This window comes from Danio rerio, chromosome 20 (genome assembly GCF_049306965.1).
Source record: "Danio rerio strain Tuebingen ecotype United States chromosome 20, GRCz12tu, whole genome shotgun sequence".
NCBI lineage: Eukaryota > Metazoa > Chordata > Actinopteri > Cypriniformes > Danionidae > Danio > Danio rerio.
In genome coordinates this window covers 5,627,394-5,640,054 of record NC_133195.1, presented here as the reverse complement: position 1 = coordinate 5,640,054, position 12,661 = coordinate 5,627,394, and positions in this window count along the sequence as shown.

Genomic DNA, 12,661 nt, shown 5'->3' with positions numbered 1-12,661 from the left:
AGTACGAATTTGCTTGAAATAACGCAAAAACAACCAATTTACACTTTTTAGTGAAATATAGGTGTCCTAATAGTGTTTTTAGCAGTGTGGGACACATATACGACTGTCAACAGCTCAAACACATGTGTTTTGGTGTTTCGTGACCCTTTAAGAAACTAGTGTTTATTCTCAAATAGTGATTTTAAACAGCCATTGAGATCGCATTCTCAATTGAAATGAAGTGAAGGTTTAAACTCAGAAGCCACACAGTGCTTTGTTTCCCGCGACATGGAAGCGTCAACAAACTTCGTTTGATATTGAATCGGGAGCATGTTTTTGCTAAGTTTGTGTATTTTTTACATTATTTGACCACGGAGGAAAAAGTCAAGAACAATGCAACGCTTGACCTCTTCAAGGACACGGCAGGAGACCCACAGCTAGAAGCAAGAAAGCACTTTAGGAAAAGAGAGCCACTGGTGCGGTTAATACAAAAAAAAAAAGGAAAAGGAGAAAAAAGATTAAAGCACCCTAAAAGCCGATGATCATGACTTCTATAAATAGAAAAAATGAAAGCGTGGCATGTGGTGAGCTAGCTAGCAGACTGCTTGAAGAAGAAGAATGCATTGTAGGTAGCATTTATTTGGTTAAATCACAATGATCATAGCTGATAACAAGACCATTTTATTTACAGTTCCTGCTAGCTAACAGCTAATTCTGAAGTGTATTGACTGTGGATTAGTTATTTCAGTCATACCTGAATGAAGATAGAGCAGACTGTTTACAATATATTGTCTTATAACTTAAAGAATGTATTGGATTGAGATAGGGTTTGTTCTTTTTCAACCGTTAATTTTTAGTAATATTAAATGGGTATTAGAGGGAGAGGCTTTACTCAGGATTTATTTGGGAAAAATCTTTCTTTTTTTTTCACCTATTATTGAGATAGGATAATCAAGGACAGATAAGGATTGGGAGCAGAAAGAGGGGAAGGATCCGCATAGGACCTCAAGTCAGGAATCAAACTCGTGTCGCTGTAAGTATCATGGTGCTATATGTCAGCACACTTAATCACCAGGCTGCTGGCGTCAACAGCAAAATCTTTTTAACACAATAAAATTTAAATTTGGTAATGACCCAATAAATGAACACAAATTCTGTGTTTTTATGGATTCCAATGGAGAAATTGTTTAAAAAAAGATTGATTGATTGATTTAATTTACACCATTCTTTTTAGTAACAATAGCATACCTATAATTAGGGCTAGACCAGCCTGATCTCACGAGAAAACGTAAGTATTTTACGTTTTGGCAGTTTAGTGGCTAATTCGTATGAATTCGTACGAGTTCAGTCGTAAGAAAATGTACGATTTTAAAAAGCAGGCGTGACACCTAACCCCACCCCTAAACCCAACCGTCATTGGGGATACGCAAATCGTACTAAAATGTACGAATTAGATCGTACGAATTTGTACGAATTAGCCACTAAATGAAAAAGTTACGAATTGCCGTGAGATTGTGTTGGCTAGACGGAATCAGCAGATTTTTTTTGCAATTTCTGCGGAGATTTTTGATAAAAATCTGTGGATTTCTGCTGAATTATTTTGGGAGTATCATATTTTTAACTTTTATTTAATGTTTAAAATGCAAATCCAATTAGATTCACTTGATTTGGTAAATAAAGCAAGTTTGTCAAATAATATATCTAGTAAAAGACAGAAAATATTACTTTACAAACTGCATTGTACATAAATCAAATGAACATTTTCACATTAGTCAATAATATTACTGAAATTAATAAAAAAAACTGAATAAATTTAGATTTACACACGTTTACTCAAGTAAATAAACAGAATTAATGATGGGCTAAAAATCTGCGGAATTCTGCCGCAGATTCCAGGTGGGCCTACCTATAATGTATATATATGTAAATATACATGAAAAAATATCAACGGTTTGGGCAAACAAGAGGGTAATGTGCATGACTAATTTATAGCCAACAAGTATTATTTTTACTCTAAGTAAAAAAAAAAACAAGGCGTAACTGACACCACTTTAATATACAGGATGCAAAGCAATATTTTCTATGTAAATATGAGAATCAACTGGATTTGTCGCATTAGCATTTGTAATTAAAATCATAGCAGTCTGTAAATTAAAATTGGTTTACTTGCTAAGTTATGTGGGCAATAATCTAAATCAACACAGGCCCATTGTGAAAATGTACCCCCGTATACATTTCTGGAGAGCACAAATTAAGTAGCCATAGCTACGTATGGCTGCATATTGTCCTTAAAACGAATGGCAGTATGACGCCACCAATGAACTACCAGCTAACCGTTTACCTCTATGTGGATGGCTTTTTCACTGTTATCAGTTTACCCAGTGGCGGACTTGAGACGCAGAGAGGAGTTGACCGTGATGCCGGGGATCGAGTGCGGTGAGGAACGATACGAAAAAGCAGCTTAAACAAAAATGAAAGGCAAAATATAAAATAAACATGTCAAAAACTACAAAGATGGAAAGATCTGAAAATGTGGTAAAAATCATGCAGCTTTGAGGGCTTTTCTTTTTCTGGATAGCTTTTGAAAACACTGTCAGTTGGGTTTAGGGAAGGGAGTGGGTGGGGTTATCGGTTGGTCGGTCAGTCAATCAGTCATTCGACAGTCCCTAGTAGATTTACGCAAGAACAAGCAAACTTATAATAGAAATTTGAGATCTGAAATAGCATACATAGCAGCCTCTGAATTCAAGTGCATGTGCATCAGGTGTGAGGTGCAAATGATTATGGGATGTGTAGTCTGGATGGCTAGTGCAGTGTATGGATGAATGGAATACTCTCTGGTGGGTCTTGCGATCACTCCATCTGATAATCCTAACACTGGTCCAGATTAATTTAGGATAAAGTATTACTTTGGCTTTGGCTTAAACATTACTGGAATGTCGTGTATATTCAAGTGTTCATTTCTATGTTATTTGTTGTTGAAAAGGGGAAGTCAGTCAACAGCAGCACAATACAGTATTTAAAAAAAAACAAGTGTATGATGTAATTGTGATTAGAGTTGTGTTTTCATTGTGTGTATTGACAATGCAAATGAAATGTAGATTGAAACTTTAACTTTCCATTTTCATTACTGTTTTGCTTTACAAAGACAAAATGAGCTGTTCTGCAATAAGCAGTATCAATTGTCCTAAAGCAGGGGTGTCCAAACTCGTCCTGGAGAGTTTATCTCCAACTCACTTACACACAGCTGCCAGGAAGTTTCAAGTAGATCTAGTAAGACCTTGATAAGCTGGTTCAGGTGTGTTTGATTAGGGTTGGATATAAACTCTCCAGGACACCAACCCTCCAGGATCCAGTTTGGACAGCTCTGTCCTTAAGGAACTGATGGTTTGGTAGTTGGATTATTGCAATGTTCTGTTCACCTGTCTAAACAAATCCTCTTTGGAGTGATTGCAAGTTGTGCAGAATGCAGCGGCGAGGCTTTTAACCAATACCAGTAGGAGGTCACGCATTACACCTGAGCTTTAGGCACTTCACTGGCTTCCTATCAGTTTTAGAGCCAATTTTAAGATTCTGGTCACTATATAGAGAACTCTGCATGGTCAAGCACCCCTGTATATTCAAGATCTTTTAAACAGTCACTCATGTAGCCGGTCTCTGAGGTCTTCTGGCAAAGACCTTTTAGCCATGCCCAGAACTCATCTTAAGTCTAAAGGTGACCTTGCTTTCTTTGTGGTGGCCCCACGGCTCTGGAACTCTCTCCTGATAGCACTGAGAACTCTGGGATCAGTTGAACTTTTTAAAAAGCATTTAAAGACACACCTTTTTCATCAAGCTTTTAATTATAAGTATTAGTGTATCTGTATTTGGATTTTTATTTTAGTTTTAATATGCTTTAACGTGTCTTCTTTTATTGTCATGTGTTCTTTTACTTGTTTTCTCTTATTGTAAAGCACTTTGTGACTCAGGGAAAGTCTGGTAAGTATAATTTGTGCCATAAATAAATGTTATGAACTAGCTGACAATATGCATAACTTGTGCTATGTGGGAAAGAATTGTATTGTTCTCAGCTAGCTGTTACTAATTATTTGTTTTATGAATAATAAATGTCTGTGGGAATATGTGCTGGGCCTTGATAGCACAGCTCCCACTTAAATGTTACTGCACAAGCCTTTAGGATGGTTTGACTATTAAGCAGCAATTAAGTGGGAGCTAAATGTATATACTGGTGGGAGGCATGTGTTGGCTTAAGGCCACAGGCCGAGTGCCTTAGTGTCCCATCAGTGATGATATACAACCATGTTGCACTGCTATGTGTGTGATATTGCATTTATACAACAGTTCAACGGCATAAATGTTTATATAAAAAAGAAAATCAAACACTGAGTCTAAAAAATACTTTTGAATGAGGAACTACTTTTTTCCACCATTCATTCACATCTGCAGCTGACCATCAGATCAGCAGAAAAACGTTGCTTCTTCATAAACATCACTTTAGAACTAGTATTTGAATGATTCTCTAGCATAATGTCTAAAATGATGTACAAAACAGATGATTTTGTGCAATATCCAACGGCTATCAGCCAATCAGGTTCAAGAACCAGACAGAACTGTTGTATAAATAAATTATATATAAATATTTTAGGTCATGTTCATTCAGATACACAGTTTAATGATGCTTATAAACGTGTCTGGTTTAGGGTCAAGACACTGGTTTAAGCTAAAAAGACGGAATAACGATTTCATTCTGATCACTCTGGCTGACGGTTAGTTGTGGGAAGGACTTTTTCTGTGCTTCTGTTCTTTGGCAGCTTGCCTAGAGGGGAGCCCTTATGTCTTTGGCAAGATTTAGTGGCTTCTTTGAGGAGGAGGCGTAGGATTGGGGAATTTATTCTCTGCTCACTTTAGAAGAAAGAGTATCTCTATGTGACTATGAACGCTCCATTTCCATCGCTGTATGATGGAGTTCTGTAAAGGATAGTATAATAAATTGACATGATAGCTTTTATTTAACATTGTATTTATGTTTGCTTAAGTATTTTTTTTTATTTTTCAATAGGTAATCTAAATGTTCCAGGTTTAAGAAGCCACATCTTATATAGCTGAAATAAAACAAGATAACTGCACTGCATAATAATAATAATAATAATATGGCAGTAATAATAATAAATAAGTATTGGGTTGCGAATGGAAGAGCATCCTCTGTGTATAACATATGCTGGAATAGTTGGCAGTTCATTCCGCTGAGTCAACCCCTGGTAAATAAGAGACTAAGTCGAAGTAAAATTAATGAATGAATAATAAAAATTATGAAAAATTATGAAAATAAACTGTTTTCTGTTTTTGTAAATTAAATTATTAATACTGTCGTTGCACCAATCCGCCTGTCAATCTCATGTTCCGTCCTTTCCTCACTCGTGAACAAAACCCCAAGATACTAACTCCTCCACCTGGGGTAAGAACCTTCCTCCAACCTGGAGATACAATGCGGTCGATGTACCGGTCCGTTGTGGTAAGGAAGGAGCTGAGCCGAAAGGCAAAGCTCTCAATTTACCGGTCAATCTACGTTCCTACTCTCACCTATGGTCATGAGCTTTGGGTCACGACCGAAAGGACAAGATCTCGGATACAATCGGTCGAAATGAGTTTCCTCCACGGATACAATCGGCCGAAATGAGTTTCCTCCACCACATTGAGAAAAGGCAGCTGAGGTGGCTCGTGCATCTGTTTCGGATGCCTCCTGGACCCCTACCTAGGGAGGTGTTTCAGGCATGTCCCACTAGGAGAAGGCCTCAGGGAAGACCCAGGACATGCTGGAGGGACTATGTCTCTCGGCTGGCCTGGGAACACCTTGGGATCCCCCGGAGGAGCTGGAGGAAGTGTCTGGGGAGAGGGAAGTCTGGGGTTCTCTCGACTGCTGCCCGGACACGACCCGGCCCTGGATTAGATAGATAGATAGATAGATAGATAGATAGATAGATAGATAGATAGATAGATAGATAGATAGATAGATAGATAGATAGATAGATAGATAGATAGATAGATAGATAGATAGATAGATAGATAGATAGATAGATAGATAGATATCAGCTTATCTGTCATACATGATAAATGTTTGTTTGCTACTATGAAAGTCAATAGTTACAGTTTACATTTTTCAATATATTTGTATGTTATGATATGGTAAGCAGTAAACTCATAAACATATAGAACCACTTTAGGTTGAGTAAATGAGTAAAATTTCATTTTTGGGTGAACGATCCCTTTAAGAGGGAACCCGTTTAAAATAAGACACTTAATATTGACAATCATTTAACTGACTGCAGTTCTGTTAATATAATGTAATCTTAAATGTTATTAAGACTAAGAAAGATGGCTCAATTATGCTCTCCGCGTATTACAACTGAAGCCATATGTACGGTGCACTAATAGACACATAGGCAAACTCGGCACATTATGCCGCAAGCAAAGTTTCAATGAAAATTATAGAGACTATAAACGCAGCTATGACACCAGTTGTTGAATTAGAATGACAGAGTGAGATGAAGAGGGGTTAACCTTGTCAAACATGAAAGTGTGACACGGTGTACAGCTGAATTATGAATCATACGCACTGATCTTGCGTGCCCACACAGAACTGTAATCATATGCTACAAGAATGGTGCATAATTAGCACCACCTGTCAGCATATTTTAAAATGTAAACACCGAAATGCTTTCATCAGAAGCGTTTCTGGTCGAATCACAGTATGAGCAAATATTAATTAGGGATTCAGATTTAATTCACCTAATGATTTGAGGCATGAGTATAATAAAAATGAATAATGATGAATCCAAAATGGCATACTTACTAGTATAAAGTATTCAAGGGGAGTAGTATTTTTTTCTCTTAAATTCAGACAAAACAAAAGTGTTACTTATTGAGCCAAAATCCTGTACACAGCAGCTCTTACAACTCAACCTGCAATTAGAGGGATACAAAATTAGCATTAGATCTACTGTAAAAGATCTCAGTGTTACATTAGACAGCAACTTAACTTTTTTTTTTAATGATTTATTTTTGGCCTTTATTATTAGATAGGACAGATTTTAGACAGGAAGTGAAGTGGGAGAGAGAGACAGGGGGTAGGGACAAGGTGTCGAGCCGGGATTTGAACTCATGATGCCCTGAAGTGCTATTGCACCATATGTCGGCGCGCTAACCACTAGGCTATCGCGCTGACAGCAACTTAACTTTTAAAATCATATCTCCCATGTCACAAAAACTGCCTTCTTTCATGATAGTGAATATCATTAAGTTACGAAGTACAGAAATGGCAATTGACCCAGCTGGGTCTCGAACAAGCGATCTTCTTGCTGTGAGGCATCAGGTAACTGTTGCAAATTTTGGGCTGCATTTGGTCAAAGAGCTTAGAATGACCAAGAGGCGACGCTCAATAGAACGTTCCATTGCAACAGCAGCGCCCAGCAACAGCCCCGGATTCCGCCATTTTGGAGTGAAAGTGATCAGCCGTCCATTGGATCTCATTACTGTCGCGATGGCAAGCAGCTGCTTTGTTTTTAATTTATTTATTTAAAAAGTGCATTAAAGCTGAGATACGACCTGAAAGACGACAATACAACACTTACTATCACGATTATCAGCACTTTTAATAGTTTATTTTACAGATTTGTAGTATGCTGTTGTTCTATTGGAGTTTTCATTCCAAAATGGCCGCCGCGCCCTCTAGTGGCTGTTTCCCAAATTACACTAGAGTGTCGCCTCTTGGTCATTCTAAGCTCTTTGATTTGGCGCTACTCGATGTTTTGATTTGTTTTTGTATTCAAGGTTGGATTAAAAATATATATACTAGTTTTAATCCTGTTCCGGCCTTTAAAAAGAGCTGCTCTGGATTATGAATGCTGTGGTGTAGGTTTTATTTTTCAATAAAATAATGCATTACGTGAGTCTGTGAAAAGCAGATTCTTTTGAAGCTAACAAAATGGACAGCGTGGATGTAATAGCACATGGCAATGACACAGCACCTGCCGTTGTTGCCCATTAAAAGCTCAGCTAATTCAATTCTGAGAACAAAATATTAACTTGCACTTTGCAAGATTGCTCGGAAAGGTTAAAAGCAACCGTCTGCTGTAAGACTGAGCAGAAATGAAGGAAGGTCAAAGTGAAATGTTGGCAATGAAAATAAATTAACTACACTGGAAAAATAACAGTTAAATGGAAGTTGATCGGAGCAACCTCAAAGAAAGAACAGCCTTGATATAAAAGAAGGAAATTCATTTCCCAGTATTTTTATTTTCATAGGCTTATTTAATTTTACATTTGCGATACTGGGTAATTTGATGTACTACAACAAATAAAATGTCCCTACTATTGTACCTGCTGATATCATTTAAAATGTTCAAAATGTTTCTTCGGCTTGGTCTCTATTTCAGGGGTCGCCACAGAGGAATGAACTGCCAATTATTCCAGTGTATTCCCCTTACCGCCTGATGAGGGACAATAATGTTACTAAAAACACAGGAAACACGGAGCTGCTGCTGCTTCACGTCAGAGTCTGTGTATTAGGTTTTTTTTTTAATGAATGCACTTAACAGTATACTTTCACAACATTGTAGAACATGTAAACATCTTCACAGATGATATATATATGTATCAAAAATATTCACATACATATTTTCGGCCCATTACTGTTACAAATTACTATGAAGTCATTATATGACTCTTCATAAATAAACTATTCACAATTGAATTGTCATATAACACACACAAAGCCATATAACCAGCCTGATCTCACAAGAAAACGTAAGTATTTTACGTTTTGCCAGTTTAGTGGCTAATTCGTACGAATTGGTACGAGTTCAGTCGTACGAAATGGTACGATTTTAAAAAGGAGGGGTGGCACCTGACCCCACCCCTAACCCCAACCGTCATTGGGGGATAAGTTAATCGTACTAAATTGTACGAATTAGATCGTACGAATTCATACGAATTAGCCACTAAATGAAAAAGTTACGAATTGCCGTGAGATTGTGTTGATATAACCGACATATATTTTTCTTTATATATATATATATATATATATTGTAACCAACAATGGGAAATAATAGCACTTTGTGACTTTATAATTACTTTTGTAACAATATTCCCTTTGTTAGTTGTTATGTTGATACATATAGACCTTTTTCATGGCTGCTGCATGGAGGGCGCCATAGCGACCAGCGTCTTCCGGTAGAATGCTAAAAACTTCCGTTTACAGCGTGTACAACTGGTAATTTGCGCTCCGAAAATGGGTTTCAATAACGTTTTTATTGGATAACAGAGTGTTTTTGTGACACACAACTTAGAAATGTGTCTGTTTTAGTCGTTATAATCTGTCACATGTGGTTCAAGCACGTCAGAAATACGAGAAAAACGTTCTCCTAGTTCACGTGTCTGCCGTCAGAAATACAGTGTTTGTGCGTTCCCGGCCTGTCAGCTGTTAGCTCAGCGGCTCTTTAACACACACACACACACACATATACACGCACACACAGAGAGAGAGAGCAAACCAGAGTACTGGCATGAAACTTAACAGGTATGAAAGTCGTGCAATTTACAAAAATGACCAATAAAAGTCTGTTATTGATCCTCTGCTGGCTGATTTGCTGTTCATTCTAATCGCGAGCCGTTTGTGTTTTATTTCGTGTGTTGTTTTTACCACGGTTTGTATTTTTCTCTCATTTCGAAATGACTTTGTCACAGTTATTAAATCAGTGTGTCAGTGGCACAGTACAGGCTACATGTGTGTGTCAAACATTTTGGTGAACTACATTTGTTTGGGCTGGTTATATATTTGAAATAAAGAGAAAATGTTGACTTTAGCGATGACAAGGCTTCATTTAAGCTGCAGAAGATGCCGTCTGACAACGAGGGGAAAATACCTCACAGCAGCTGTTTTCCATCCTATTAGATCGCATTTCTTTAAGTGATCAGTCCAGGAGACGGTGCTGATGGACAACAGTATTAGTTCAAAGATGATAAAAGCAGGTAAAATAGATTAAAACTATCGTTTCAAAGCTGTCCAAATGTGACTGTTTACACGCATCAGCTGCCGACCGAAAGTTCTTCGCATTCTCCTTGCGCATACATGCAAAGCATAATGGGTAATTTTGCGTTCCAAGAAAAAGGTCTATATTATACAATCACTTGACCATTACAGTTGATATTTAAATCATCACTCATCACTGTTGCCGTTGGAATTACAGTCAAAGAGCTTAGAATGACCAAGAGATGACCCTCAATAGAACGTTCCATTGCAACAGCAGCGCCCAGCAACAGCCCCGGATTCCGCCATTTTGGAGTGAAAATGATCGACCGTCCATTGGATCTCATTACAGTCGCGATGACATGCAGCTGCTATGTTTTTTATTTATTTATTTTAAAAGCGCATTAAAGCTGAGATACAACCTGAAAGACGACAATACAACACTTATTATCACAATCGTCAGCACTTTTAATAGTTTATTTTACAGACTTATAATATGCTGTAGTTCTATTGGCGTTTTCATTCCAAAATGGCCGCCGTGCCCTCTAGTGGCTGTTTCCCAAATTACACAAGAGTGTCGCCTCTTGTTCATTCCAAGCTCTTTGTTACAGTGCAGTGTATGACACATATACAGTTAATACAAACGCTTATATATATTTATATACACTATCAAGTTAATTTAATAGATGACACTTGTTTTCATATCCCTATTGTATATTCAACAAATTTTGATAATGATTTCAACATTTCATACCTGATGAGGGACAATAATGTTAATAACAACACAGGAAACACGGAGCTGCTACTGCTTCAAGTCAGAGTCTGTGTATTGTTTGAGCGGCAAGCCCCTCGCCCTCATTAGATATACAGTCCAGAGGCAGAAGTAGCCAATCGGAATAAATGACATCGTTGCATCACATTACAATAATTTACGTTATTTATTTTCTATTTTCTTCTTCATAAAACAAATGTGTACAGACTTATAAAGACAAATAAACTTTGATTTTCAAGTTCTAATCATTTTTAACCACTTCACTAGCATATGTTTTATGCAGCGGATGCCCTTCCAGCAACAACCCAATACTGGGAAACACCCATAAACATTCATTTACACACACTCATACACTACAGACAATTTAGATTATTCAATTCACTGATACAGCATGTCTTTGAGCTGTGGGGAAACTGGAGCACCCAGAAACCCAGGCGAACATGAGGAGAACATGCAAACTCCACACAAAAATGCAAACTGAACCAGCGACCCTCTTGCTGTGAGCTGACAGTGCTAACCACCATGCCACCAAATTTACATTTTACTATTTACTAGGGGTGTCAAGATTTAGATTTTTAATCGAAAACGATTGAAATTTATGCTCAATTTCGATTATCGAATCAAAAAATAGAATTGTCGATGCTGCCACGCCCCCATGTCACGTCAGCTTGGCTTGCCAAGCAGGAAAAAAAACAGGCTTGTTGAAGTGCTTGTAGAAGCAGGAGACCCATCGAGAGAACTTAAACCCTCTCCTCTTTCAATGAAGTTGCCGGTGTTTAAGCATTTTGGATTTCCAGTGAGTTATGTTGACAACGTTCGTGTTGTCGACAAAAAAAAAAACAAAGTTTTGCAAGCTCTGCTATGTACTTATTACGTACGGTTCGTCCGATAGACAACACCAGCATCGTGATCCTCCGCCCGCCCCCGTTGCAAATCCGCTCGCGAAAAGTACACACTCAGGCCCTGTTTACACTGTCTTTGTTTTTAAATGGCATTTTAGAACGACAACGATTTGACATCTACAGTGGCGTGTAGCATTTCTGAGCAGCCCTCCTTCCTCTCGACCTCTGAAAATGCGCATCACGTGACCACACAGACACAGACACGCACACAGCCATGCGCTCGAGACAGCAGGTCCAGGCAGTCAGAGGACTGCTTCAATCTTTCACTCACTTGTACTTGGTCATTTTAGCGCACACCTCAGATACTGTTGGCTGGTTCCTGTTGGTTGTGCGTCTTTTTTACGGACGCCATTATAACGACACAGATCACTGCCTATTCACGAGTCCCGCAGAAAAAGTGACTGACAGACGGTAATTATGTGTGTAACTTGCCTTTATTCATTTACTGTATGATTTGTTTATGGGTAAAACAAAGACCATGCAGGTCAGGTAGTTTAAATGGTAGGCTACAAATAATTAATTGTTCATTAATTAATTAATTATTCATAATTGAAAATCGAATCGAATTGTGCCCTTAGAATCGAAAATGTAATCGAATCGAGGATTTGGAGGATCGTGACACCCTTACTATTTACTAAATAAAATGCATTTTATTCACAAAAACATTTTGTCCACAAAAGCCATCCTCGTTTTCTCCTCAGGAAGAGATCAATTACTCTTGTTATCTGTGCATTTCAGTTTCTTGCAATAAATCTTTTTCTATCACCACGGAGAGGCTGAGGCTGATAGTCAAGTCTGTCCAGTCATATTTCTGGCATACGTTTTCATTTGCTTTAGGGCCGAGGATGTCTGCTTGACAGAAGCAGTAGACAAAGGGATAGTCACCGCCAATGTGTACAGCTGTCTCATGCTCTTGCCCAGATTTTTCTACTGAAGAAATAAAATAGATCAGAGGGACTTTTGCCTCCAAAATTAGTCACAGCC